This window comes from Hypanus sabinus, chromosome 10, assembly GCF_030144855.1.
Source record: "Hypanus sabinus isolate sHypSab1 chromosome 10, sHypSab1.hap1, whole genome shotgun sequence".
Taxonomy (NCBI): Eukaryota; Metazoa; Chordata; class Chondrichthyes; order Myliobatiformes; family Dasyatidae; genus Hypanus; species Hypanus sabinus.
The window spans coordinates 21,191,852-21,219,062 of record NC_082715.1 but is presented as its reverse complement, the minus strand read 5'-3'; the positions used below and the strand labels follow the sequence as shown (position 1 = coordinate 21,219,062).

General features: G+C 40.4%; 1 long non-coding RNA gene and 1 other non-coding gene across 2 annotated transcripts in view; both read left to right on the top strand.

Moving 5' to 3' along the window:
• LOC132400259 (uncharacterized) overlaps positions 1-27,211 on the top strand; it is a 114,662-nt gene that overhangs the window by 20,938 nt on the left and 66,513 nt on the right. The gene's annotated exons all lie outside the window — the stretch shown is intronic.
• On the top strand, positions 15,124-15,285 carry LOC132401413 (U1 spliceosomal RNA). Its single transcript, XR_009514572.1, has one exon. It is a non-coding gene; the product is annotated as a U1 spliceosomal RNA (small nuclear RNA).

Genomic DNA, 27,211 nt, shown 5'->3' with positions numbered 1-27,211 from the left:
GCATATACAACAGTTCATCTCAGTGTGACAACATGTTCGGCACAGCATTGTGGGCCGAAAGGCCTATATTGTGCTGTAGGTTTTCTGTTTCTCTCATGTGGTTAACTGGATCAGCAAACTTGATGATGACACCAGGATTGGGTGTAGTGGACAATGTGGATGGCTATCATGACTTGCAGAGGGATCTACATCAGCTGGAAAAATAAGCTGAATAATGTCAGATGGAATTTAGTGCAGACAAGTATGAGGTTTTGCACTTAGATACGGTCTTGCATAGTGAGCAGTATGAGGACGGTATAGGCACTGAGGACTGTGGTAGAACAAAGGGATCTGGGAATACAGGTCAATAATTCATTGAAAGTGTCGTCACAGACAGATAGGGTCATTCGTAACTCATTTGTTAGGCCAGTGATGTTGTGGGGGTGGAACTGGACTCTCTGTCAATGGTGTCTGAAAAGAGGATGCTGTCCAAGTTGGATGCCATCTTGGACAATGTCTCCCATCCACTCCATAATGTACTGGTTAGGCACAGAAGTACATTCAGCCAGAGACTCATTCCACCGAGATGTAACACTGAGTGTCATAGGAAGTCATTCCTGCCTGTGGCCATCAAACTTTATAACTCCTCCCTCAGAATGTCAGACAACCTGAGCCAATAGACTGGTCCTGGACTTATTTCCACTTGGCATAATTTACTTATTATTATTTCATTATTTATGGTTTTATATTGCTATATTTCTACACTATTCTTGGTTGGTGCGACTGTAACAAAACCCAATTTGCCTCAGGATCAATAAAGTCTATCTTTCTGTCTGTCTGTCAAAGAAAGCTTTTGGCACATTGGCCTTCATAAATCAAAGTACTGAGTACAGGAGATGGGATGTTTTGCTGAAATTGTATAAGACGTTGTCGGGGCCTAATTTATTATATTGTGTGCAGCTTTGATCACATACCTACAGGAAAGATGTAAATAAGATTGCAAGAGTACAGAGAAAATTTACAAGTATGTTGCCTGATCTGGAGGACCTGAGTTATAAGGAAAGTTTGAATAGTTTAGGACTGTATTCTTACAAACATAGAAGATTGAGAGGAGGTTTGATAGAGGTATTCAAAATTATGAGTAGTATAGATAGGGCTAATGCAAGAAGGCTTTTTCCACTTTGGTTGGGTGGGACTACAACCTGAGGTCATGAGTTAAGGGTGAAATGTGAGAAGTTTAAGGGGAGCATGAGGACAAACTTCTTCTCTCAGAGGCTTGTGAGAGTGTGGAACGAGCTGCCAGCACAAGTAGTGCATTCAATGTTTAAGAGAAGTTTGGATAGGTTCATGGGTAGCAGCGGTATGGAGGGTTATTGTCCCAGAGCAAGTCAATGGGAGTAGGCAGTCAAATGGTTTCAGCATAGACTAGATGAGCCAAAGGATCTGTTTTTGTGCTGTACTTCTCTATGACTCTATAATTCTATAAGGGTCCAGAGGATGTTCACAAGAATAGTTCTGGAAATAAAAGGGTCAATATATGAGGAGCATTTGATGGCTCTGGGTCTGTATTCACTGGAATGAAGGGGATCCCCTTGAAACCTATTCAATATTGAAAGGCCTGAACAGAGTGGACATCGAGAGGATGTTTCCTCTAGTGGGGGAGTCTAGGACCAGAGATTACAGCTTCAGAATAGAAGAGTGTCTCTTTTGAACTGAGATAAGGAAGAATTTCTATAGCCAGTGAATGATGTATCTGTAAAATCTATTGCCACAGATGACTGTGGAGGCTAAGTCATTGTGTATAGTTAACACAGAAGCTGATAGGTTTTGATTAGTAAGCATGCCAATGGTTATGGAGAGGAGGCAGGAGAGTGGTGTTAAGGGGGAAAATGAATCAACCATGATGGAATGGCAGAGCAGAATCATAGGTGAATGGCCTAATCCTACTCTTGATCCTTTGATCTTATAATGAACCTGTCTAATTGATTTTAACTATTCTTGATCCATGTCCGATTTATTTGATTTTATCACCACAATCTATGAACAAAGCATTGTGTTCCTTCATCAGCATGGACTTAAATACTCTGCTGTAATTTGAAGGACAGGAATGTTTGCCAAATCTGTGACAGAATGTTCAAAGTATTTCAAGGTTGTGAAATGCTTTTCTACTTGCAAAGCATAGTGTTATTCACATGGTTTCAGAATCAGAATTTGAATCATATTTATTATCCCTCACAGATGGCATGAAGTTTGTTGTTTTGCGACAGCAGTACATGGCGAATATATTATAAATATTGCTATAAGTTACAAAAATAAATAAAATGGCAGAGGAGAAGGAACTGTTCTTCATACATTGAAGAACATTACTAGGCACTGTATCAGCAGTTATGGTTGAAATGACAATAAAAGTTGACTTGACTTGACATGAGTGTGGGTCTTCTTATTCCTGTACCATTTGTCCCAGATGGTGGGATCTTCAATGATTGATTCCATCTTCTTGAAGAACCTCTGCTTCAAAATGAGTAGCACAAAGAGAGCATGTCCCAGATGGTGGGGTCTTTAATGATTGATGCCATCTTCTTGAGGCACCTCCATTTCAAGATGGCCTCAGTGGCAGAGAGGGTTGTGTCTATGATGGAACTGGTTGAGTCTACAGTCCACTACAGACTCTTGTGATTCTGAGCATTGCAAGCTGTCTGCCTGGTTGTGATAGAACCAGTCAGAAGGCTCTTCTCTATACACCTGTAAAAACTTGTAAGTCTTTGGTGACGTATCAAATCTAGTAGAGTTATTGCTGTGCCTTCTTCATGATTGCCTCAATGTGTTGAACTCAGGATAGATCCTCTGAAATGTTGATGCCCAGGTGCCTGAAGCTGCTCATCCTTTCCACCATTGACCCTTCAATGACTAATGTATGTTTTCCTGACTTCCCCTTCCTGAAGTCCACAATCAATCCGTTGGTCTCACTGGCATTGAATGTCAGGTTGTGGAGTTTGTTGTTGAGATATGACTAGCCTCCCTGATGCCATCTGTGGCTTTTCAAACAACAAAGGTTTGCATGCCATGCAGCAGAATTAATATGCAAGTGGTTGCCTTATCGCATTGCTATGTATTATTCATCATGGAGACAAAAACATGTTGCTATGATATAAATTAGATGGCTCCAATAATGTAGATTACTTGTGTTTCACGTAAGGAATGTCTTCCTCTTGCGTAATTATCCTGCAATTCAGCTCACCGGCTCAAGTTTTTATTGGCTTCCCCGGATACTAAATGGATTGTGAAATACGTGACTGGAAATTTAGTTTGCATGCATTGTTTATTGAATCTCAAACTTGGCTTTGCATTGAATTTAAATGATCTTGATGAAAGGAATAGTGTACAGATTGAATGTGGCTACCTGAAGGACTTTGAAGATAAATGCTTCCTTTTGGCTGCTTCTTATGTAGCCCAGGCATTTAAAATCACTGTAGGGGTTTACACGCTGATTTTGTATTGTGCATCCAGACTGCTAAGTGAGGTGAAAGTCTTAATATAAGACATCCTTCGACTTCCCAATGTGCTCTAATGAAATCTTGGTTCACTTTGAATAAAGTGAACTCGGAAGGCATGGGGCATTATTTAGCTTTGGTAGACTGGGAACCTACATCAAAATATTTGGCAGTAAATCAGCAATAGTTAACTTTTAATAATTAACTCTTAGTTTACAAGTATTACAGCACTTTAAAGTAAAAGGCAGCAAGAAAAGTAGTTCAACTGTGTTCATTATTGGAAGCTTAATGTAGCAGTAGATAAAAAAAACATATTGTTAAGTGTATGGGGAATAAAGAAATGGGAAAGAAATTTTCAGATATTTTGTTTCTTCATTCAGTAGAGTGATAAACTTTTGGGGATAGCAGATGACTACAGGTATGGAGTAAATAGTGAAAGCAAATGAATTAATACTAGTAAAACACTATTGAAATCAATGGAATTGGAAAGAACGACTTGATGATTTGCAGCTAGGGTTTTGACAGAGGTGACTGTGGAAAGAGTGGATGAACTGATTAACATCAAATGTTTAAAGCTTCATTTATTATTAAAATATGTATCCATATACAACTTTGTTAGACAAAACAAAGAAGGAACATGAAACTCATTCAAAGAGAAACATCAAACCCACCCCCCATACAAAAAAGAACGGCATCCTGATTATCAACTCTCAAACTCCCCTTCCTCTGCACAAAACGAATCAAAAGCATTGACTTCCCCAACCACCAACCCCACCTCTTGGATACTCGGGGGCTGATAGAAAATAGATCTAGAATTAATTTCAGTCCAAAATTATCTGTATCATTTGTTAAAGGAAGAGGACAACATCTGATTATGTAGACGTTAAATGTCATGGCATATTCACATTTTAGTAACACAACATACAACTGCCTCTGTATGCCATGCCATATGAACATAACGGTTTTTAAAGGAACACAGAAAGCTTTTGGATCCAAGAAACTATTCCCCTTTTCACTGCTAAATTACAGCAAATTATCTTCTCATCACTTGCTACTCTGCAAAAGACATTTCAGTAGAATTTTCACTTTAAGTACAAAGCTCAGCAGCTTTATTCTACAGTATCGTAACCCTTTTCCTCGTTTCCAAGTATTTCTCTTGGATTACAGACAGACAAATGCTTAACCATAATGACGCACGAATTAGTCAATTAACTGACCAGAGCAATTAGTCACAAATTGTGTGTTAGTGTGTGGTAAAATCTGTAGGGAGTTGACACCATCACTGACCTCATTCACTTTGGAGAACTCCCTCCATTGTTACCATACTCATAGCTTCCTAATTCTGCACTGCTTGCTTCTACCTCCTGCACAAGAGTAGGCCGAGGGTAGGGACTGTCCGGGTAGCCCTATTGAACTCATGTCCTCATATCCTGATTCCATTCTTTGCTCCTTGGTTCAGTCCTCTCCCACCTACATCTGCAACACTTCTCATGCTCTTGATCTTCTCACTAACTTTCAATTCCTTGGCCCTGACCGCCTCATCTTAACCATGTTCCTATATGCTTCTGTCCCCCATCAAGAAGGCCTCAAAGCCCCCCTCCCACCCCCTGCTTCTTTCTTGACAAAAGAACCAACCAATCCCCCTTCCACCACCTCAAACAGTCCTTCCAGTTGAGGCAACAATTCACCTGTGAATCTGTTGGGGTCGTCTATTGTGTCCGGTGCTCCTGATGAAACCTCCTCTACATCGGTGAGACCCATCTTAAATTGGGGGACCGCTTTGTCAAGCACCTCTGCACCTTGCACCACAAGTAAGGACATGTTCGGCACAGCATTGTGGGCCGAAGAGCCTGTATTGTTTTGTAGGTTTTCTCTGTTTCTATGTTCCATGTTCTAAGGGGGACTTCCTGGTGGCCAAACATTTTAATTCCATTTCCCATTCCTATTTCAACGTATTCATCAATGGCCTCCTCTTGTTCCAAGATGAAGCCACCCTCAGGGTGGAGGAGCAACACCTTATATTCTGTCTAGGTACCCTCCAACTTGATGGGCATGAATATCGATCTCTCCTTCCGATTAACAAATATTTCTCCCCCCCCCCCATTCCTCTATTCCCCACTGTGACTTTTCAACTGTTCTCACCTGCCCATTAATTCCCCCCAGGTCCCTTCCTCCTTCCATTTCTCCTGCGGTCCACTCTCCCTTCCTATCAGATTACATTTTCTCCAGCCCCTTACCTTCCCACCTTCCTGGCTTCACCTATCATCTTTCTAATCTAATTTCTTCCCTCTACCCCACCTTTTTATTCAGGCATCTTCTCCCTTCCTTCTCAGTCCTGATGAAGGGTCTTGGCTGAAAATGTCGACTCTTTACTCTTTTCCATAGATGCTGCCTGACCTGTTGAGTTCCTCCAGCATCTTTTTGTGTGTTGTCTATAGGGAGTTGATAGGAATGTTAGGAGAACTTGGGGGGAAAAGAAAGGTTTAATGTTTAATTAGTGCAAACGAGTGGTTGAAGGACATCATTTAGGATAGATCTGTTTCCATGCTGAATGCTTTGAAGATTATGGTAATGACCAATTTGCCTAAAAAATTTTTTGCTGCAGTTACTGCGTTATCTTGAGAACTTTGATAATTTCAGAAAGGATAATTTATTAAAAGGCATGTAAAATTTTGTAAAAGTGAGGTGTGAACACTGGCTTTCTGGAACAACATTTCAGCAAAGGTAAGAAAGAGTGTGCTTCCTACAATCAGCCAGCAGGTGATATAAATAGCAGAAACCCTGGAACAGAATTGTTGCTAGGTGCTCTCAGTCACTTAAGTTCATAGTATTTAAATGCAAAGGAATTACACTAGAACCATATATTTCTTGTATTTTCTGTTTCTATTTCAGATTCCCAGCATTTTGCTTCAATATAAGATGTTTAGGAGGTTAGGAGGATGATGTCGCCTAACGGCGACTACTTTGCTTGCATTTTTAGAAACAGCTCTACTTCTATCTTTAAAACCTCTATTTTCCCTTTTCAAGATTCTTTTGAAGACCCTAACCTGGAGTTACATGCTGACTTCAGTTCTTTGCTGGAATAGGGTCCAATCTCGAGGTCTCACAACTGGCTGATATTCAATATTCAATATATTCAGAAAGACTAGCACGCCTTCAGGGTTCCGGGATTTCCTGGCTCTGAAAGTGGGTGAACTCAAGTTCAGTGTCTCCACAGGAAACTGGTGTGTTGTGGGAGTACAAGGAAAATCGAAAGCAGCAAGCTGGCTGTTGCCTGTGTGCCCAGAGACCCGAATTCTTTGGGCATAGAGCTCAGAAAAAGCAAAGCAACAAACTTTTAACATCATAAATCAGCAGAGAAAGAGCCTGTGGTATGTCAAATTACCAGGTGAACGAGTAGTCTTTGGGGTACTGCAAGTCTTTGTCTTTATTGATGCTTTGCTACATGCTTAAGTGCTCGGTGGAGGGGGGCAATGCTTTTTTTGCTGGTGGGGGGAGGATCATCACTTTGATGCTGCTTGTGCTTGAGTGGGGGGAGTTGTGGGGGGCTTTGGGGTTCTAACATTTAACTGTCTTTCATTCTTTGGGGCACTCCTCTGTTTTCGTGGATGTTTATGAAGGAAAAGAATTTCAGGATGTATATTGTATACATTTCTCTGACATTAAATGCATCTTTGAAACCTTTGATATGTTACATATCATACATTTGTTTTTTAAAATGTTCTCCAAACGTAGGAGCAGGTTGATGCTATTTATGGAATAAATTATTAATTGCTGAGTTACATTGAAAATGAACTGAAAAATCAAAGAAAGGAGAGAGTCAAATGAGGAGAGTTCATTGATCTATTGTTGGTGGCAGTATGGTGCCACTTTGAAAATAGATTAAAAGGGTCAAATTGCATCCGCAACAGGACTTTAAAAGAAATATTGAATGTCTGGTTTTTACCCCAGAATCCTGTAAATCCCCTTTTCAAAGATAACACTGAATCTGTTTCCATTATTCTTTCAGACAGTGCATTCCAAATCATAACTATACAGTTCTACCAAATATTCCTTTCATCACTTCTCTGGTGCTAATTTGAGGAATTCCACAGTAGCACCTGAGCCACTAGGGTTTTGGTTTCAACCATGCCTAAATTTCCAATAAAGGCTTCCAACAAATTTATTTCTTGTCTAATGACATTGTGTGTGGAATTTGAGCCTTGTAGCTCATTGTTTATCTTATGTATATCGTATTTACTGATATGACAACAGAATAAAGTAACTTTCCAGTTCTATAGTCTGATTTAATTTGGCAGGACGATGCTTACAGTGGGCATTGCATTCCTTGACATGGTGCAGACAAGTGATAGTCCTTAAATCTGCAGTGTGCAATAGGTGGATGGTCAAAAACAGCTTGCAAAGAAAATTTAGAACTTAAAGAGTTAAATAATTTCCTTGCAATTTCTTGTAATCTCTACATGAGTTCTCCTCTGAGACAACATTTATCTCAGTAGCTGAAATCTGGTTCCCATTATTTTGTATTATCACTTGTTGCTTAGACTGGTGCAGCTTCCATGAATGATGGAACCGTTCAGACACGGAACATTCCTTCATGTTAGCATAGTTCAAAAAAATATCTTGTTCTCTAAATTATTGATGCTATCATTATAAAGCTATACTTTTAGTAACCTTAATGCATTCCATAAGATAGGAGAGCAGCATGGAAAATTCTATGGCATATTAAACTGTAATAAGTACCAGTTGTGATGACGGCACCACATTAATTATTCTTCCATTTCTTATCTAGCTTTAAGTATTTAGAGCTTGTAGGAAGCACAATGCTTAATTGCACAAATGTAAAATTCATTCAGGAGGGAGCCCTCTTTGAACATATAAAAAAACTTAACATTTATCAATCAAAGCATATTGCAATGCTGCAATGGTTCGTCAATAGACATCATCAATATTATATTGCTTAGCTCTCTTCATTAACTGGTATAAACATTTGTTAAAATTAATGCTGGGATTTTAATCCACGCACATGAAGCCCACGTCATGTGCTAGCAACTTGTGTAGAAGCATACCTTCGCAGTGCTTGTGTGGGTGCCTTTGCAATTTCCAAACGGGGACTTGCTTGAGAAAGTTCCTACTGGTAAGGCTAGAGAAACACAATGAAGCAGCTGGTAGAGCCACTTTTCCACACCATGGGATATCCAGTTTCAATCTGTGTTTACAACTGCTCCCTGTTACTGTGTGCATTTCCTCAGGGTGCTCACATTTACCCTTAGATCTTAAAGATAGTCCTGAAAAGGGTCTCTGTCTGAAACAACGACTGTTAATCCTTTTCCATAGATGCTGCCTGACCTGCTGAGTACCCCCAGCATTTTGTGTGTGCTGCAGAAGATTGTGGGGGGGGGGGCATGGTCTGTACATTAATTGTCCATTGGAAAATTGATCCAGGTGTGTAGATGAGCAGCAAATTCTGGGACTGGGATTTAATGAGAATGCAGGGAGATATTATGTTAAAATGGGGATGATGCAGGATGAACATAAACATTAATGGTCAGCTTGGATTCAGTAGGTCAAATGATCTGTTTTCATCATGTATCTCATGATAACTTATGTCTATAATGTCTGGAAGATAGAATCCTCCTCCTGTTGGTCCCCAGTAAGGAATGTGATTACTTGGTCCTCCTGTCTGAACACCACCACTCACCAGCTGTAGCTGTTCTAACACTCTTCATCATGAAGCCCATCTATCAGAAGCACTTTCACAATAAAGCAGCATCCATCATCAAGGAACCTCCCACCATCCAGGCCATGGTCTCTTCTCACGGCTGCCATCAGGAAAGATATGCCGGAGCCTTAGGTCCCACAGCACCAGGTACAGGAACAGTCATTATCCTTTGATAATCAGGCCCATGAACCAGTGTGGATAACTTCACTCACCTCAACTCTCAACTGATCCCACAACTTACAGACTTACTTTCAAGAATCCTACAAACTCATGTTCTGGGCATTTATTTATTTATTTGCACAGTTTTGTGTAGCTTTTCATTGGTACTGTTTTATTTCTTTGTTCTACTGCGAATGCCTCCAAGAAAATGAATTTCAATGTAGCATATAGTGACCTACGTACACTTTGATAATAAATTTGCTTTGTACTTTGAACTCTTCCAGTTCATATCCCATTGCTGGTCCCACCTCCACACACCAACTACCAATTTCACAATCTCCCCTTCCATCTCTTAACCACAGCCTGCTGAACTAGCCTATCTCCTCTCTATATCCAAATTCCAAGCTATCGACTATTTCCTCCTTCCCGGTACCAGAGCCCACAAACCATCACTTGCCCTGACCTCTCTTTCAATCTTCCAGACCAATCCCTGTTCTGACCTCAGCGAAGTGCCTGTTCTTATGATGCTGACCCAGCAATAATTTTCCATGCCCAGAATTCCCGCACCAAGCACCACACACACACACACACACGTACTTATTTTCCCTTGAGCAATCTGCAATGAGCCTTTCCTGATGCAGATTCTGTTCACTCATGTGCACCAGTCTGGCTCTTGTGCACTGCAAATTTTCCAGGCAGAGACATCAGAACAAAGCATAAGTTGGCACACTGCTCACCAGCAGTTTAACATTCCGTTCTTGGAGAAACCTCTCCATCAGTGCAGTACTGCCTCAGTGCTACACTCAAGTGCCAGCGTGGATTGTGTGCTCAGCCCTCTGCAATTTGTCTGGAACAATCCTGTTTCAGGCAAGCACTGAGTCGCTCGCTGCTATCTATATGCAACTTGCGCATAAAGTTTATAAATGCCACTTTCTCTTTCACCTCAACATCTGTCCTCATCTTCACAAGGAAATTGTTTTTCAGGAAAGTACATAAAAAGGAGCAGAGTTTCAGGGTTTCAGTGCACTCTTTTTGTATGTATAAATATAACAGTATCTTAGTCATTGTCTTCTTGAGTAATCTGAAGTTCAAAGCAAATTTTATTATCTGAGTACATACAGTATGTCACCACATTCAACACTGAGATTATTTTCCTGAGGGCAAATATAAATAAATGACAATAAATAATGAGAACATGAAATAATAAGATAGCACATTGTTAAAGTGAGATTATTAGTTCTGGGAACATCTTAAAAGAAGAGTGTATTTATCTCCCTTTGTTCAATGGCCTGCTGGTTGAGGGGTACTGACTGTACTTGACACTGGTGGTGCGAGCCCTGAGGCCCTTGAACTTTCTAACTGATGGCAGCAGTGAGAAAAAAGCATGGCTTGGATAGTGAGGATCTCTGATGATGGATACTGCCAGATAATTGAAATCATAATGCAGATTAATATTCCAAACTACATTTTGGAAGGTTAACACTGGAGTTTTCTCCTCACGTTGTGGACTATGTACCTTTAGTCCTGCAGTTCTGGTTTATGATTACACTTAGTCTTTTGGTGCATCCCTTCTTTGTTGCAAACGTTCTACTCCATATTGAGCACAGGAGTAAGCAAGTATGTTTGTTCCCATTCAATTTCCGACATTAAATGCAAACATAATAAAGATCAAGTTATTGAGCAGTGAGCTCAGAAGCAGTATCAGAAATGGGTTTAATGTCACCGGCATAGAACATTGAACGCAGTTTATTTATTTATTTGCAGCAATACAAAATGCTGGAGGAACTCAGCAGGTTTGTCAACATCAATAGCCAAGAGTGAACAGCTGACGTTTCGGGCCGAGACCCTGCTTCAGGACTGGAGAAGCGTCTTGGCCTGAAACGTCACCTGTTTATTCTTTTCTGCAGATGCTGCCTGACCTGCAGAGATCCTCCAGCATTTTGTGTGTGTTGCTTTGAATTTCCACCGTAGGCAGACTTTTTCATATCTATTTACTTATTTTGAGATACAGCACATAGAGGCCCTTCTTGCCCTTTCAGTCGCACTTCCAGCAACTCACTGATTTAACCCCCGCCTAATCACATGACAATTTACAATGACCAATTAACCTACTAAGTGATGCTGCTTAAACTGTGGGAGAAAACCACAGCATCAGGAGGGAGCCCTCTCATTCACAGGGAGGACATACAGGTTCCTTACAGATGGCAACAGAATTGATCTCCAAACTCTGACGTCTCAAACGGTAACAGCATTGTGCTAGGCCACTGTAGCTTTATGTGATTTCTCTCGCATGATAATGCAACAAGAAACAACAGTGTTCTCTACATATATATTCACAATTTACTGTTACCTTATTATACAATAAATCATACAACTAAACTATTTATTAAAGGCAGATATTTGCTGTTATCCCACGTATATAAATATGGTTATAACCTGCAGTACTTTATAACTAGGAACATAATTTGATTTAATTTTCTCATACTGTGGGATTATTTAGCAGTGATGTACTTGTGCATTATGGACTTCTGCTGAAACTGTGGTCTGTCCTCCGAATGGGTGGAGCGCATTAAAAATAATATTTAAAAAAGAGAAAACATATTGCAATCTCACATTTTGGCAGCTTTCGGACTTGCAAGATTAAGTTTCCTTAAGCAAAGTTTGTGCAATCATATTTTATGTTTTCAGATGGAAACAATGCCAGTGAGTCAGTCATTGTCAAGGGCGTTCATATATCAAACTTGAGCCCAATATTTCTCTTCTGAATATGCCAATCAGCTTTTTCCATCATTTTCAGAATGACTCACGCTTGTGACAATGTGTCATCGTGTATAAACGGATTAATTCTGCAAGGATATACACTCTCAGTGGCCACTTTATTAGGTACCTGCTGAACCTAATGAAGTGGTCAGAGAGTGTACGTTTGTGGCCTTCTGCTACCCATCCACTTCAAGGTTTAATGTGTTGTGCATTCAGAGATGCTCTTCTGCACACCACTGTTGTAACACATAGTTATTTGAGTTGTAGTCGCCTTCCTGTCTGAACTAGTCTGGCCATTCTCCTCTGAACTCTCTCATTAACAAGGCATTTTCACCACAGAGTTGCCGCTCACTTGGTTTTTTTTCACACACCATTCTCTGTAAATTCCAGAGACTGTTGTGTGTGAAAATCCCAGGAGATCAGCAGTTTCTGAGACATTCGAACCACCCAGTCTGTCACTCACTGAGATTACATTTCTGCACCATTCTGATGTTTGGTCTGAACAACAAATGAGCCGGCTGACTGCGCCAGCATACTTTTATGCATTGAGCTGCTGCCACGTGATTCGCTGTTTAGGTATTTGCATTAATGAGCAGGTATATAGGTTTACCCAATAACGTGGCCACTGAGTACACATCGACTATACTAGCAAAGCAATGACGCAAGAGTGATAAAATAATTAGCATACCTTTTATATATTTCACAGATTTCTGAACAAATACTGAGTAGAGATATGTTTTGTAAGTCTAAAACATTAACTAGAAGAAAAACAAAGGAGTCCGGAATGGGAGTCTTTCTTAATTTTTACTTTAGAGAGGTGCATACATAGGGCATGGTGGCATAATCACATGTGCAATTTACATACTTTTACATATAACTGCAATGAATTATTTAAATAATGAATATTTAAGCAAAAATATATTTACAATATTACTGGAATATTACTGATATATTAAATACTCAACAATCCTCCCTGCTTAGCTATAAACTCCAAATCTATATAGACACCATTGCACAGTAAATTTTAAATGATCCTATCCAGGCTTAAAGATTTAATCACTGTGGAGGATTTCTAACTCTTATGGGATAATGTTTTCCCTGATGGGGGTTCATTCTGTTTGGAAGGAGAGACATGTGGGTGTGAAACAATCTCAGGTTCTGGGGTCTCTTGTGCTGGATGTCAGTATTGACTATGGGCCTACAGGAGGTGGTTCTCAGCTCTCTGGATACCTTTCTTCTAGATGTGTTGGCATCCCGTACGATGTATAGCAAGCTTCACTGGGTGATGTGGATCAAAATGTGTGAGCAAAGTGTCTGTTGTCACCATTTCCATTGTCTTTTGGAAAGCTACCTCACACTGCTTTGTCCATTACTATTTCTTCCTGATTTGTAGTAATGAGTTCAGGGATGGAGCACAGTAGCCAAGTTTGGTAGGAACCTGATATAGTGATTGACAAATCTTAAAAAAGCCCACAACTGTAACACAGCCTTTGGCCTTGGGACATCCACCACTCCTTGCATTTTCTCAGCACACTTGACTAAACCTTGTGTGTTGAAGGTGTGACCACAGTAAGAGAAACTTGGTTTAAAGAATTCACGTTGGTTGCATTGTGCTCTGAGCGCATGATCTTCTAATCTTTTAGACCAAAAGACTATAAGACTTAGGAGCAGAATCAGGCTGTCTGGCCTATCAAGTCCACTCCACCATTCAATCATGGCAGATCCTTTTTTTTTCCCTATCTCTTCCTCAACCCCAGTTTCCAACCTTCTCCCCATAAACTTTGATGCCATATCCAAACAAGAACCTATCAATATCTACCTTAAACACACCCAATGACCTGTCCTCCACAGCTGCATATGGCAACAAATTCCACAAATTCACCAGCCTTTGGCTAAGGAGTCACAGTCTTGAGATTTTGGATATGTTCCTTGTCATCCTTATCAGTAACAATGATGTCATCCAGGTAACACTGAGTGCCTAGACACCGAGTAACCTGGTCCACAGCTTTCTGCCAGAGTGCAGGTACAGATGCTACTCCAAAAATAGCCTATTATAGTCATAAAACCCTTTGTGAGTGTTTATGGTGAGAAACACTTTAGACCCTTTTTTCCATCTCCATCTGTAGGTAGGGCTCAACTAAGTCCATTTTACTGAAATGCTTCCCACCAGAAAGGTTTGCAAAGATATCATCTAACCTGGAGGTAGATGAATTTTCAGAAGAGTTAGAGATTGGCATTTGTGCTGCAAGCTGAAAGAAGCTTACAGCTGGGTGCTTAATGTCCAAGGATACACATCGTTTTGAAAGGATAGGCAGAAAGACAGAGTGGACGACAATGCTCTGTTGATAAGGAATTAAATCAAATCATTAAAAAGAGGTGACATAGGGTTGGAAGGCATTGAATTGTTATGGATAGAGCTAAGGAACAGCAAGGGAAAAAAAAAACCTTGATGAGAGTTATATACAGGCCCCCAAACAGGAGTAAGGATGTAGCCTTCAAATTATAATGGGAGAAAGAAAATGCATGCCAAATTGACAATGTTACAATAGTCATGGGGGATTTCAATATGCAGGTAGATTGGTAAATTCAGTTCAATGCTAGATTCCAGGAGGAGGAATTTCTGATGAGATGGCATCTTAGGGCTCACTAGACAATTTGCTAGTCTGGATTGGGTGTTGTGCAATGCAACAAAGTTGATTAGAGAGCTTAAGGTAAAAGAACCCTCAACGACAAGTTATAATACTAATTTTGAATTCACCCTGAAATTTGAGAAGGAGAAACTAAAGTCAGTATCAGTATTACAGTGGAGTAAAGAGAATTGCAGAGGCATGAGAGAGGAATTGGCCAGAATTGATTGGGAAAGAATACTAGCAGGGATGATGGCAGAGCAGTAATTGCTGGAATTTCTGGAAGCAATTCGGAAGGCACAGTATATATACATCCCAAAGAGAAAGAAGTATTCTATGGGAAGATGACACAACTGTGGCTAACAAGAGAAGTGAAAATCAACATGATATACTTACCCGGCAGGCAACCATCGGTGATCAGGAGGGCCGAGATTTCAGTATGACCCGATCCCATTGCACTTCAGGTGTGCTGACGCCTGGGATATCCTAAATGCAGGATAATCAACTGTAAAATTTGTGGTACTGGGAACTGTGTTTGCACTCTCCCCTGATACTGAAAAAAAGCCAACATGAAAGCCAAAGGGAGGGCATATTAAGTTCCAGGTGTCAGGGGGCATAACATGGTTACCATAACTAGAGAGAAGGTTCTTGGGAAACTGAAAGGTCTAAAGATGGATAAGTCACCTGAGCCAGATGGTGTACACACCAGAGTTCTGAAAAAATGGGGAATTAATAATGATCCTTCAGGAATCACGAGATCCTGGAATGGTTCCAGAAGACTGGAAAATGATAAATGTCACTCCACTCTTCCAGAAGGGAGAGAGCCAGAAGAAAGGAAACTATAGGCCGATTAGTCTGATCTCAGTGGCTGGGAAGATGTTGGAGTCGATTATGAAGAATGAAGTCTCAGGATACTTGGAGGCATATGATAAAATAGGCTGTAGTCAGCATGGCTTCTTCAATGGAAAATCTTGCCTGACAAATCTGTTGGAATCGTTTGAAGAAGTCACAAGTAGAAAAGACACAGGAGAATCAGTTCATGTTGTGCACATGCATTTTCAGAAGACCTTTCACTAGATGCCACACATGAGGCTGCTTAAAAAACTACAAGCTCATAGTATTACAAGGAATATTCTATCATGGATAAAGCAGTGGCTGATTGGCAGGAGGCAAACAGTGGGGATAAAGGGAACTTTTTCCAGTCAACCGCAGATGACTAATAGTGTTATACAGGGGTCTGTGTTGGAACTGATTATTTTTACATTATATTTCAATGATTTGGATGTTAGAATTGATGGTTTTGTTGCAAAGTTCGCAGAAGATATGAAGATAGGTGGAGGGGCAGGTAGTTTTGAGGAAGTAAAGAGGCTACAGAAGGACTTAAGACAGATTAAAAGAATGGACAAAGAAATATCAGTTAGAATATAGTTTTGGGAAGTGCATGGTCATGTATTTTGGTAGAAGTAATGAAAGGGTTGACTATATTCTAAATAGAGAAGATTACACAAAACTGAGGTGCAAGGGGATTTGGGTGTTCTTGCTGAAGATTCCCTGAAGGTTAATTTGCAGGTTGAGTCTGTGGTGAGGAAGGCCCGTGTGATGTTAGCATTCATTTCAAGAGGACTACAATATACTGTAAAAGCGAGGATGGAATATTCAGATTAGTGAGGCTTCACTTGGGATATTATCAGCAGCGTTGGACCCCTTACCTTAGAAAAGATGTGCTGAAACTGGAGATGGTTCAAAGGAAATTCACAAAAATGATTGCAGGATTAAATGGCTTGTCATACGAAGAGTGTTTGATGGCCCTGGGCCTGTATTCGCTAGCATTCAGAAGAATGAGGGGTGACCTTATTGAGACCTATAAAATAGTGAAAGGCTTTGGTAGAATTAAGTGTGGAGAGGATGATTCCTATGGTGAGAGAGTCTAAGACCAAAGGACACAACCTCAGAATATAGGGGCATCATTTTAGAAAGAAGATGAGGAGGGATTTCTTTAGCCAGAAGTTGGTGAATCTGTGGATTTCTTTGCCACAGGCAGAAGTGGAAGCCAAGTCTTTTATGTGTATTTAAGGCAGAGATTGATTGATTCTTAACTGGTCAAGGCATGAAGGGATATGGGGAGAAGGCAGGAGATTGGGATGAGAGGAAAATTGGAACAGCCATGATGAAATAGCAGAGCAGAGTTGATGGGCCAAAGGTTCTAAGACTGCTCCTAAATCTCATGATGTTATATTGATCTACATTCAGTGTGAGGGGTGATGGTCACCATAAAATCACCACAGATGCCAATCTCTGGAGCATTATTAACGGGTGGTGTCACTCATCTTGCAAAGACACTGCATAGAAGAAGGTAAACCACTTCTGTAGAAAAATTTGTCAAGAATAATCTTGGTCATAAAGACTGATCATTCATGTCTTATGACACAACACATCATTGTAGTCCTAGATTCGGGTAGTGACTTAATCTAGGGGAAGCCAATTGCCGGCCTGGCCAAACTTAAGAAATCTTATTTGGGTGGATGCTGTGTGACGTGTTCCCCCATTATGAATCAGTACCACAAAATAACAAACAGTACATAATATGCAATTGAATGATTGAGCTTTATAATTCTTAATTTGACTATATGGTTAGTAAAGAAAAAATAAGGAAAAAGGGTCCATTCTCATGAAACAGTCTCATGCACAACATTGGAACTCACTGTTTTCCTGTCTGTTCGTTCTCCATTGATCTCTCCCCGGGCATCGACTCCTGGCCCCATTCCAAGTCCACTTCATCCTGCAGTCAACAGCTTCCTCGTTCTGGCCTCTTCTCTCTCCATTTTCTGCCGAACAAAAGATCACAAGACCTTCTCTCAGGCAGACAAGAAAGGAAAACATCTCCCCTCATTGGCCAGTGCACATTCCAAAGCCCCTATTATCTCTAAACATAACCCAAGCACTGCACTACACAGAAACCATTACAACCTTTCCCAGGTTGTTACATAATGATAGTGATGATTGGTCCAGTTTGCTGGTAGCAAATTTTTGGCAGCCCAAGGAAGGCTGTGATAGGACATGTTGATGTAGTGAGTTCTAGTCTAGTACTACATCAGAGGTGTACATTGGTAAAAGTCACGTTCCCTCTCATTTTTAATTACAGCTGCACAAACCAACCATTTCTCTGAGCAGTAAGTTTTTACAAGGACTGAAAACTGCATGGCAATTTAAATGTTTTTGTAATATCCATACTATGTATACCTAAAATGAAAAATGAGAAATCAAATACTCTTAATCAGTAAAATACAGTAAAATAAAGTCTTCATGTTGCATTCAACGAGATGACAGTTTATTGACAATGAGCTATTGACTTCCATTCTGTGTTTATTGTTACAGTTTGTAACAGTGTTGAAATTTAAAATATTGACAATGTAAGTATGTTGAAGCTCAAAAGTATTTTAGAGTAAAGGTTGTGGTAAATGAATTATTTAGAAAATTTATGGATATTTATTAACACATAATTAATTACAGGATTTCTCACAACTATATTAAAAATAGATTTCAAAATTATAATAGCATTATATGTAAGAAAATTCCAGCTGCACAGAAATGAAAGCTATGTACACAGGAGCATTTCAGTTACAGCATAACTGTGTACCCATGCAGCTTAGAGGGGGAAATTGTCATAATCTCCTCATCCTGCACACCAAGCAGAGTTTAATGCTACAAATGACAATGACTTTGCCAATATGGTGACCTGGGTACCTGCATGAGCTGCCAGATCATAATAAATTTGGTCCTTGACTGCTCAAATAACAGTGCCCATGGGACCAAATTTTACAGTTATTCTATAGTCTGTATTGAGAGGCTTTATTCTGCAATATACACAATATTTCAGTACAGCAAGATTTTCATATTGTAGTTGTAGCTTTCAGTTGCCCTTTGTTGCCTTAAGTCACCATTTGTTGTTGCAACTTTGAACAATTCTCTGTAAAGTTTGGCTTACCTAACACTCATTTCTTTAGATATCTCCAAATTAGACACTTTATCAACCCTTTAATACCAACCTTTCCTGAGGTACCCGTTAAAAATGTTGTGGATTTGTTTCTTCATATGAATCCACTGGGTAAAGTTTTAATTTCTACTATTCGAGATATGGTAACGATGTTGAAGCGAGCCTGCTTCGACAAAATTAAATCTGCCTGGTAGCATAATTTAAATTATTCTTTCTCCAATGAGGTTTGGGATTCAATCCTCAAGTCAGTTAATTCAACTCCTCTATGTGCTCACCACTGCCTTTTACAGTTCAAGGTGGCATACAGGGCTCATCTGTAAAAACTAAACTGTCGTGGTTCTATCCTGATATTTGCCCCTGTTGTGATAAGTGTAAAGGGGGCGGGGCCTCTCTTGTTCACATGTATTGGGCTTGTCCTAGCTTGGAGAAACTCATAAAAAATTAATTTAAAAAAATTCACCGTTTGTTAAATATACAGGAGCTTGTTCACACAATTAAAGCTTTAAAAATCAGGCAATAAATAATAAGAAGCATAGAAGATACACATAAACACCCCATCCTTGGAACAGGTGAAGAAAACAAGTAAAACCATAAGAGTATAATATATAGAAGAAGTTTTAGGCCATCTGGCTCATCGAGTCTGTTCCACCATTCCATCATGGATGATTTATTATCCCTCTCTACTTCATTCTTCTGCTTTCTTGGGTTAACCGTTGATGTTCCCACTAATTGAGAACCTGTCAACCTCTGCTTTTGTTACATACCTCGTGGGTATATTGTGATTGTCTTATGACCATGATGTAATTGAGTATCTGGTGAGCATGATGTAATGGTCTTGTGATGGTGGGATGATGTATTTTCCCACCAGTGTGAGGTCATGTGATGGCCTGTTCAACAGGTATAAAATGGGGAAAGCCTGTTGTGATGCAGGGGCTTTTGTTGGGACATTGTTTAAGTCATCCATTACTTCGTTATGCTGCATATTTGGTTTCATAATGCAGTTTTGTTTTAAAGTGGTGTTTTAATTCTTACTGTCGTTGTGCTGGCAGTTTTGAAAATCACTGCCAGTTATATTTGATGTATCCTTAATTTAATTTTAAAGTCTATTGGAGAGTGAAGAATTTACTGAAGTATGGAAACCCGAAGGATCAAGTAAAGTTGGTCTTGTTGGCAATTTAATACAGGATCAACCTTATTGGATCTTTGCTCCAGAAATAGTAACCTGAATCCAAGATAGCCCCTGCTTTGTAAGAGCAGAAAGGATTGGGTGTAGTGTTATTCACCAAGGAAAAGGTCAGTTCCTTCAAGCGATTTTTATTTCCTTCATCATGAATCGAGCAAGGCATATTTCATCTAGGATCAGCAGTAAAGTCACATCATCGAGGAAATTGTTACTCCAGGAAAGTCTCTCCTAATTGACTGTATAAGTCGTTTGGACTTTCACATTTATCACTTTAAGAACTATTCGAGTTGCCGTATAGCAGTTAACTTCCGGTTAAGTTAGTCATTTGTTTACTTTTCATTTTTATTGAGAAGAGTTTAAATAAATGTTTATTTGTTTATAAAAAAAACCTGTCTCAATTCTATATTCATTGTTGTCGTATTGTAACACTTTAAATATCAATTAAATTCAAGGTTAACTATCATTCATCCGTACATGGATACAGCCAAATGAAACAGCATTCCTCTGGCACCAAGCTGCAAAACATACACAGTATTGTCTTGCAATTGTAAAAAAGACATTCATAAAAGGAACAAACCTTTAAATGGCCTCTGAGAAGCTGCTGCATCTAAGCATGCTTCCTCTTACTCTAACTGGAAATATACCCAATGATTTGGCCTCCACAGCCATACATGACAATGATTTCCAAAGAGAAGTCACCATCTGGCTCCTCATCTCTGTTCTAAAGGGATATACTGAGTCTGGTTCCTCTGGTCCAAGACTCCCCCACTATAGGAAACATCCTTTCCAGGTCCACTCTCGCTTGGCCTTTCAATATTCAATAGGTTTCAATGAGATCCCCTCTCATTCACCTTGGCGAGCATTACTCTGGCATTTCCTCACATGTTTCACTACATCTGAATGGTGTGAGTGCATTTAAATTAATAATGGTCCAAATATAATTTTTGGATTGCACTTCACCGGGGTCAAGCTCCCATTGTTTCAATGCATTCATCAGTACTTTAAGTGCACCTCAAACGGCCCCTTGCCAAACATGAAGTTTTAATCCTTTCCATTCCCAGAGTGGCTCTTCAGTTTTTCGTTTCAGCGTGCATAAACTCTGACAATCTACCTGCTGAGGAAAAGGAATCTAGTGATGAGTTAGAGATATGTACCAACCTACATGTGTAGACGTGACTGAGTATGACTAGTCACTGGGATTCCCTCAAAATTATACTAGCAGTGCACACAAACAGAATTTTTCAGCCTCTAGATCATTAAAGCAAAATATCGTTCATTTATTACAATGGAAATTTATTCCATCAAGTGTATTATGACAACATTCCAACACATTGAGCTTGTGGATGTTGTCTCATAGTATGCTTTAAAGTTTATCTGCAGTTGGCATACTGCCCATTCCTGAACTGACTTTTCTTTCCTACACCAAGCCCTCTCCAGATTTCCTTCCCTTAACACTAAAACTGAACAGTGACAGTGATCTCGTCCAATTAATTAATTGCCTCTCGCAAACTCAGAAGTGCAGCCGCCTCTGCAATGAATAGGCCAATATAACATGCCATAAAAATGCATTTCTTTTTAAGTGAATGGTTTTAGACTTCTTAGAAACAAAGTAAACTCTGGTGTTGAGTTAATGACTTTCATTTGTATTGTAAAAATGGAATCCATTAATTCTTCTAACAAATGTGTCAGTTTATCATTTCACCATTTCCCAATAAAAGTCTGATCAACATCAATGTCAGTTCAAATTTCTAAAATTAAATACATACATTCTTATATTTTATTATAACCATTTTACTGGTGTTTATTGAAATTCAATAAAATATCAGCTCTCCTTCTATGACATTATTTATTCTTAAATTATTATGAGGTATGATGAATTATGACAGGGAGGGAGGCAAAAGAGGTGGGGGCGTGGCACTGTTGATCAGAGATAGTGTCACAGCTGCAGAAAAGGAGGAAGTCATTGAGGGATTGTCTACGGAGTCTCTGTGGGTGGAAGATAGGAAGAGGAAGGGGTCAATAACTCGATTAGGTGCTTTTTATAGACCACACAATAGTAACAAGGACATCGAGGAGCAGATAGGGAGACAGATTCTGGAAAGGCGTAATAACAAGGTTGTTGTGGTGGGAGATTTTAATTTCCCAAATATCGATTGGCATGTTCCTAGAGTGAGGGGTTTAGATGGGATGGAGTTTGTTAAGTTTGTTCAGGAAGGTTTCTTGTCACAATATGTAAATACGCCTACAAGAGGAGAGGCTGTACTAGATCTGGTATTGGGAAATGAACCTGGTCAGGTATCAGATTTCTCAGTGGGAGAGCATTTTGGAGATAGTGATCACAATTCTATCTCCTTTACCATAACATTGGAGAGGGATAGGAACACACAAGTTAGGAAAGTATTAAATGTAGTAAGGGGAAATATGAGGCTGTCAGGCAGGAAATTGGAAGCATAAACTGGAAACAGATGTTCTTAGGGAAATGTACGGAAGAAATGTGGTAAATGTTCAGGGGATACTTGCATGGAGTTCTGCATAGGTACATTCCAATGAGACAGGATACAGGAACCATGGTTTACAAAGGCTGTTGTAAATCTAGTCAGGAAGAAAAGAAGAGCTTACAAAAGGTTCAAAAAACTAGGTAATGATAGAGATCTAGAATATTATAAGGCTAGCAGGATGGAGCGTAAGAAGGATATAAGGAGAGCCAGAAGGGGCCATGAGAAGGCCTTGATGGACAGGATTAAGGAAAACCCCAAGGCCTTCTACAAGTATGTGAAGAGCAAGAGGATAAGACGAGAGGGAATAGGGCTAATCAAGTGTGACAATGGAAAAGTGTGTATGGAACCGGAGGAGATAGCCGAGATACTTAATGAATACTTTGCTTCAGTATTCACTATGGAAAGGATCTTGGCGATTGAAGGGATGACTTACATTAGACTGAAAAGCTTGAGCATGTAGACATTAAAGAAGAAGATGTGCTAGAGCTTTTAGAAAGCATCAAGTTGAATAAGTCACCGGGACTGGACAAGATGTACCCCAGACTACTGTGGGAGGCAAGGGAGGAGATTGCTGAGCCTCTGGTGATGATCTTTGCATCATCAATGGGGACAGGAGAGGTTCTGGAGGATTGGAGGGCTGTGGATGTTGTTCCCTTATTCAAGAAAGGGAGTAAAGATAACCTAGGAAATTATAGACAAGCAAGTCTTACTTCAGTGGTTGGTAAGTTGATGGAAAAGATTCTGTGAGGCAGGATTTATGAACATTTGGAGAGGTATAATATGATTAAGAATAGTCTGCATGGCTTTGTCAAGGGCAGGTTGTGACTTACAAGTCTAATTGAATTTTTTGAGGATGTGACTAAACACATTGGTGAAGGTAGAGTAGTAGATGTAGTATATATGGATTTCAGCAAGGCATTTGATAAGGTACTCTATGCAAGGCTTATTGAGAAAGTTAGAAGGCATGGGATCCAAGGGGACATTGCTTTGTGGATCCAGAACTGGCTTGCCCACAGAAGGCAAAGAGTGGTTATAGACTGATCATATTTGCATGGAGGTCGGTCACCAGTGGAGTACCTCAGGGATCTGTTCTGGGACCCTTACTCTTCGTGATTTTTATAAATGGCCTGGATGAGGAAGTGGAGGGATGGGTTAGTAAGTTTGCTGATCATGCAAAGGTTGGAGGTGTTGTGGATAGTGTGGAGGGCTGTCAGAGGTTACAGCGGGATATTGATAGGATGCAAAACTGGGCTGAGAAGTAGCAGATGGAGTCCAACCCAGATAAGTGTGAAGTGGTTCATTTTGGTAGGTCAAATATGATGGCAAAATATAGTATTAATGGTAAAACTCTTGGCAGTGAGGAGGATCAGAGGGATCTTGGGGTCTGAGTTCATAGGACACTCAAAGCTGCTGTGCAGGTTGACTCTGTGGTTAAGGCGGCATACGATGCATTTGCCTTAATCAATCTTGGGATTGAGTTTTAGAGCTGAGAGGTAACCTGCAGCTCTATAGGACCCTAGTCAGACCCTACATTGATTACTGTGCTCAGTTTTGGTCGTCTCACTACAGGAAGGATGTGGAAACCATAGAAAGGGTTCAGTGAAGATTTACAAGGATGTTGCCTGGATTGGGGAGCATGCCTTATGAGAATTGGTTGAGTGAACTTAGCCTTTTCTCCTTGAAGTGACAGAGAATGAGAGGTTACCTGGTTGAGGTGTATAAGGTGATGAGAGGCATTGACCGTGTGGATAGGCAAAGGCTTTTTCCCAGGGCTGAAATGGCTAAAATGAGAGAGTACAGTTTTGAGATGCTTAGATGTAGGTACAGAGGAAATGTCAGGGGTAAGGTTTTTACGCAGAGAGTGGTGAGTGCGTGGAATGGGCTGCTGGCGACAGTGGTACAGGCGGGTATGATAGGGTCTTTTAAAAGACTCCTGGATAGGTACATGGACCTTAGCAAAATAGCAGGCTATGGGTAACCCTAAGTAATTTCTAATGTAAGGACATGTTCGGCATAGCTTTGTGGGCCAAAGGGCCTGTATTGTGCTGTTGGTTTTCCAGGTTTCTATGTATTTCAACATATATGAATACTTTTTTGCTACATAATAATTGTTTATCCTCTTAAGAGTTTATGTCATTCAACATAATGCAAGTTGTCCTTATTGCTTATTTGTGTGAATAATCATGGTTGTGTAAAATGATATCATTTTATTCTAAAATATTAGGTTGAAAAATTAATTTACCTCTTTAGTGAAATAATAAATTACAATGCTAATAATTTTAATTTTTCAAAGATGACACAGTCATTCTATATTTCAATTAAATAATATACTTAAGTATTTTACTCTGCCCTTTTATAATGCACTTGCAATGGTGATAAAGATCTATATACATTTAGCAAACTTATTTTGCTCATTTTTAGGTTTTTTGCAAGAATATACTTATATTGAAATACCCCATTCTCAGTCTTCCATCACTATCTGAAACACTATCCAATTCTCTGCTTAAAAATGGAAAGGATTTTGACTCAAGATTGCCAGACATTGAAGAGCATTGCATCCGAGTTCAATAAATCATGCCTTCCATCATCTCTTAGATGGCCAGAATGGCACTGGTAGCCATAGTGATGTGTTACAGGTTACTAACAAAATTCCTAGTTGTATTTGTACTGAATTAATCTCACTATAATCTGAAGCTTGTTATTTCCCTTTAAGCAACACAATTGAACCGTCTTAATGAACTAGCAATTTCACAATTTTCTGAAGGGCTCAATGGATCTAAATCCCAAAATGCAGGTACAGCATCTTTTAGCCAACAAATGTCACAAGGGGACGTGGAGACTGGACCCAACTGCAGGACACAGGCACTGAAGTACTAGGGGCAGGACAGGAACAACTAAAGGATAGAACAAGATGGGGAGACCATGGCATGCAAAGGTGATCCTGGGGTTCAGAGAGTTCATGGCAAAGGCAGGACCCCTGGTTAGGCTAAAGGATGGATCTATGGGACAAGGAATGCTGGGAGGATAGTCCCCTTGGCAGGCCACATAACTCCTGGGCAGGGCCCAGCCACCCAGGCAGGAACACAGGGGCCTGGGCAAGACACAGAGCACCTGGGCAGGTTGTGGGGCACAACCTATCAGAAGAGAGGGCTAGGAAAGGGTCAGAGTCCCCCCACCAGGCAACAACAGTCCAGCCTGCTTACCCAACAGAGGCAAGGGATCAGAAGGGAGCTCAGTCTAGGGTAACTACAAGAACAGACTTACAGAACTAGATGATTAATAGTGGGTACTCCAAGCCAGGGTCAAAACAGGCTAACAAGGCAGAACAGCAAGTACAGGACAACCCCCAATTACATGCAGTCCCAGAGCCCCTTATATACACCTGCCAGCCGATGGGTCTCAGATGCACCTCCTTAAGCCAAGATGATCCTATTTGGGCTTAAGGGTGAAAGAAGGGATGGCTACAAGTCCCGGAGTCTGGAGTCCACGGACTGGATCATGACCCGGAATTCGGGCTCCAAACCGGACCATAACAACAAAGGTACATCACTATGTTTGGAAGAGAGAGGGAGGAGGGAAGGACTCTTAGCCAGACTATGTCAAGGAATGAAAGTTCCCCTACCCAGCATCTTGTTAGATAATGTACAGTCACTGGAAAATAAGAGCTAAATGAAGATTGCTGTATCAGAGGAAGATAAGGAATTGCTGTTTTCTGTGATTCATGGAGACATGAATCACTCCAGACATGGCAGATACATCTTTAAGTCCTGCACATTTCTGGATACACAGAACCGCTGATTTGGAAAAGGCAAATGGTGGGGGGTCTATGTTTCATGTAAACTCTCTGTAGTGCACGAACACAGCAATCTTGTTGCACTCTTGTTTGTTTCCCTGACATGGAACATCGAACGATTAAATCTGTGATCCTGACTGCACTCAGGCACATAAAATATTGAATGTTGCCATTAACAAACAGCCAACCCTGAAGTATTTCAAATCATTGTTGGGGGACTGCAATCAGGCTTGTTTGAAAAAATTTCTGCCCAGTTATCATCAGCATATAACCTGCAGCACCACGGGTCCCAACACACTCAACCACTGCTGTACTACGATTAGGAGAGCATAGGCCACATTTTGAGAAATCTGATCACATGGCTGTCTTTCTCCTACTGGATAAGGGTAGAGGCTAAAGATCAAGGCTCCAGAGATGAGAACAACAAAGAGGTAGCTGTGTGAGGCAGAGAAGTGGCTACAGCATTGCATCGAGTTGATGGACTGAACCGTGTTCAGGGACTCATGACCGGAGTCCAATGAATACACCATGTTGCTATGGATGCTGTGAAAACAGTCTTAGATGAGTGTGTCTCCAGAACAGCATTCAGAGTCTTCCCCAAACCGAAGCCCTGGACGAGCCATGAGATCTGCAATCTGCTGAGGGCCAGATCAGTAGCATTCAGGTCCAGTGCCCATGTAAGACGCAAGAGGTCTAGGTATGATCTCCAGAATCTCCAGAAGTGGCAATTCATGACCTATCTTGAAGGATGCTCAGCAGCTGTGGCTCAGCTTGAATGTTATCACCTCCTTCAAAGTGAAACCAAGTGACGTCGGTGACAAGGCATCACTCCCAGAAGAGCTCGATGCCTCCTATGCTCACTTCAGCCATCAAAACGTGGAGGAATCTTCACCAACTCCAGCTGCCTCCAATGACTTGATTTCTGTCTCTGAGGCATTATTCAGAAGGGTGAACCCACAAAAAGCATCCAACCCACACAGGATACTGGATGAATACTAAAGAGCTTGT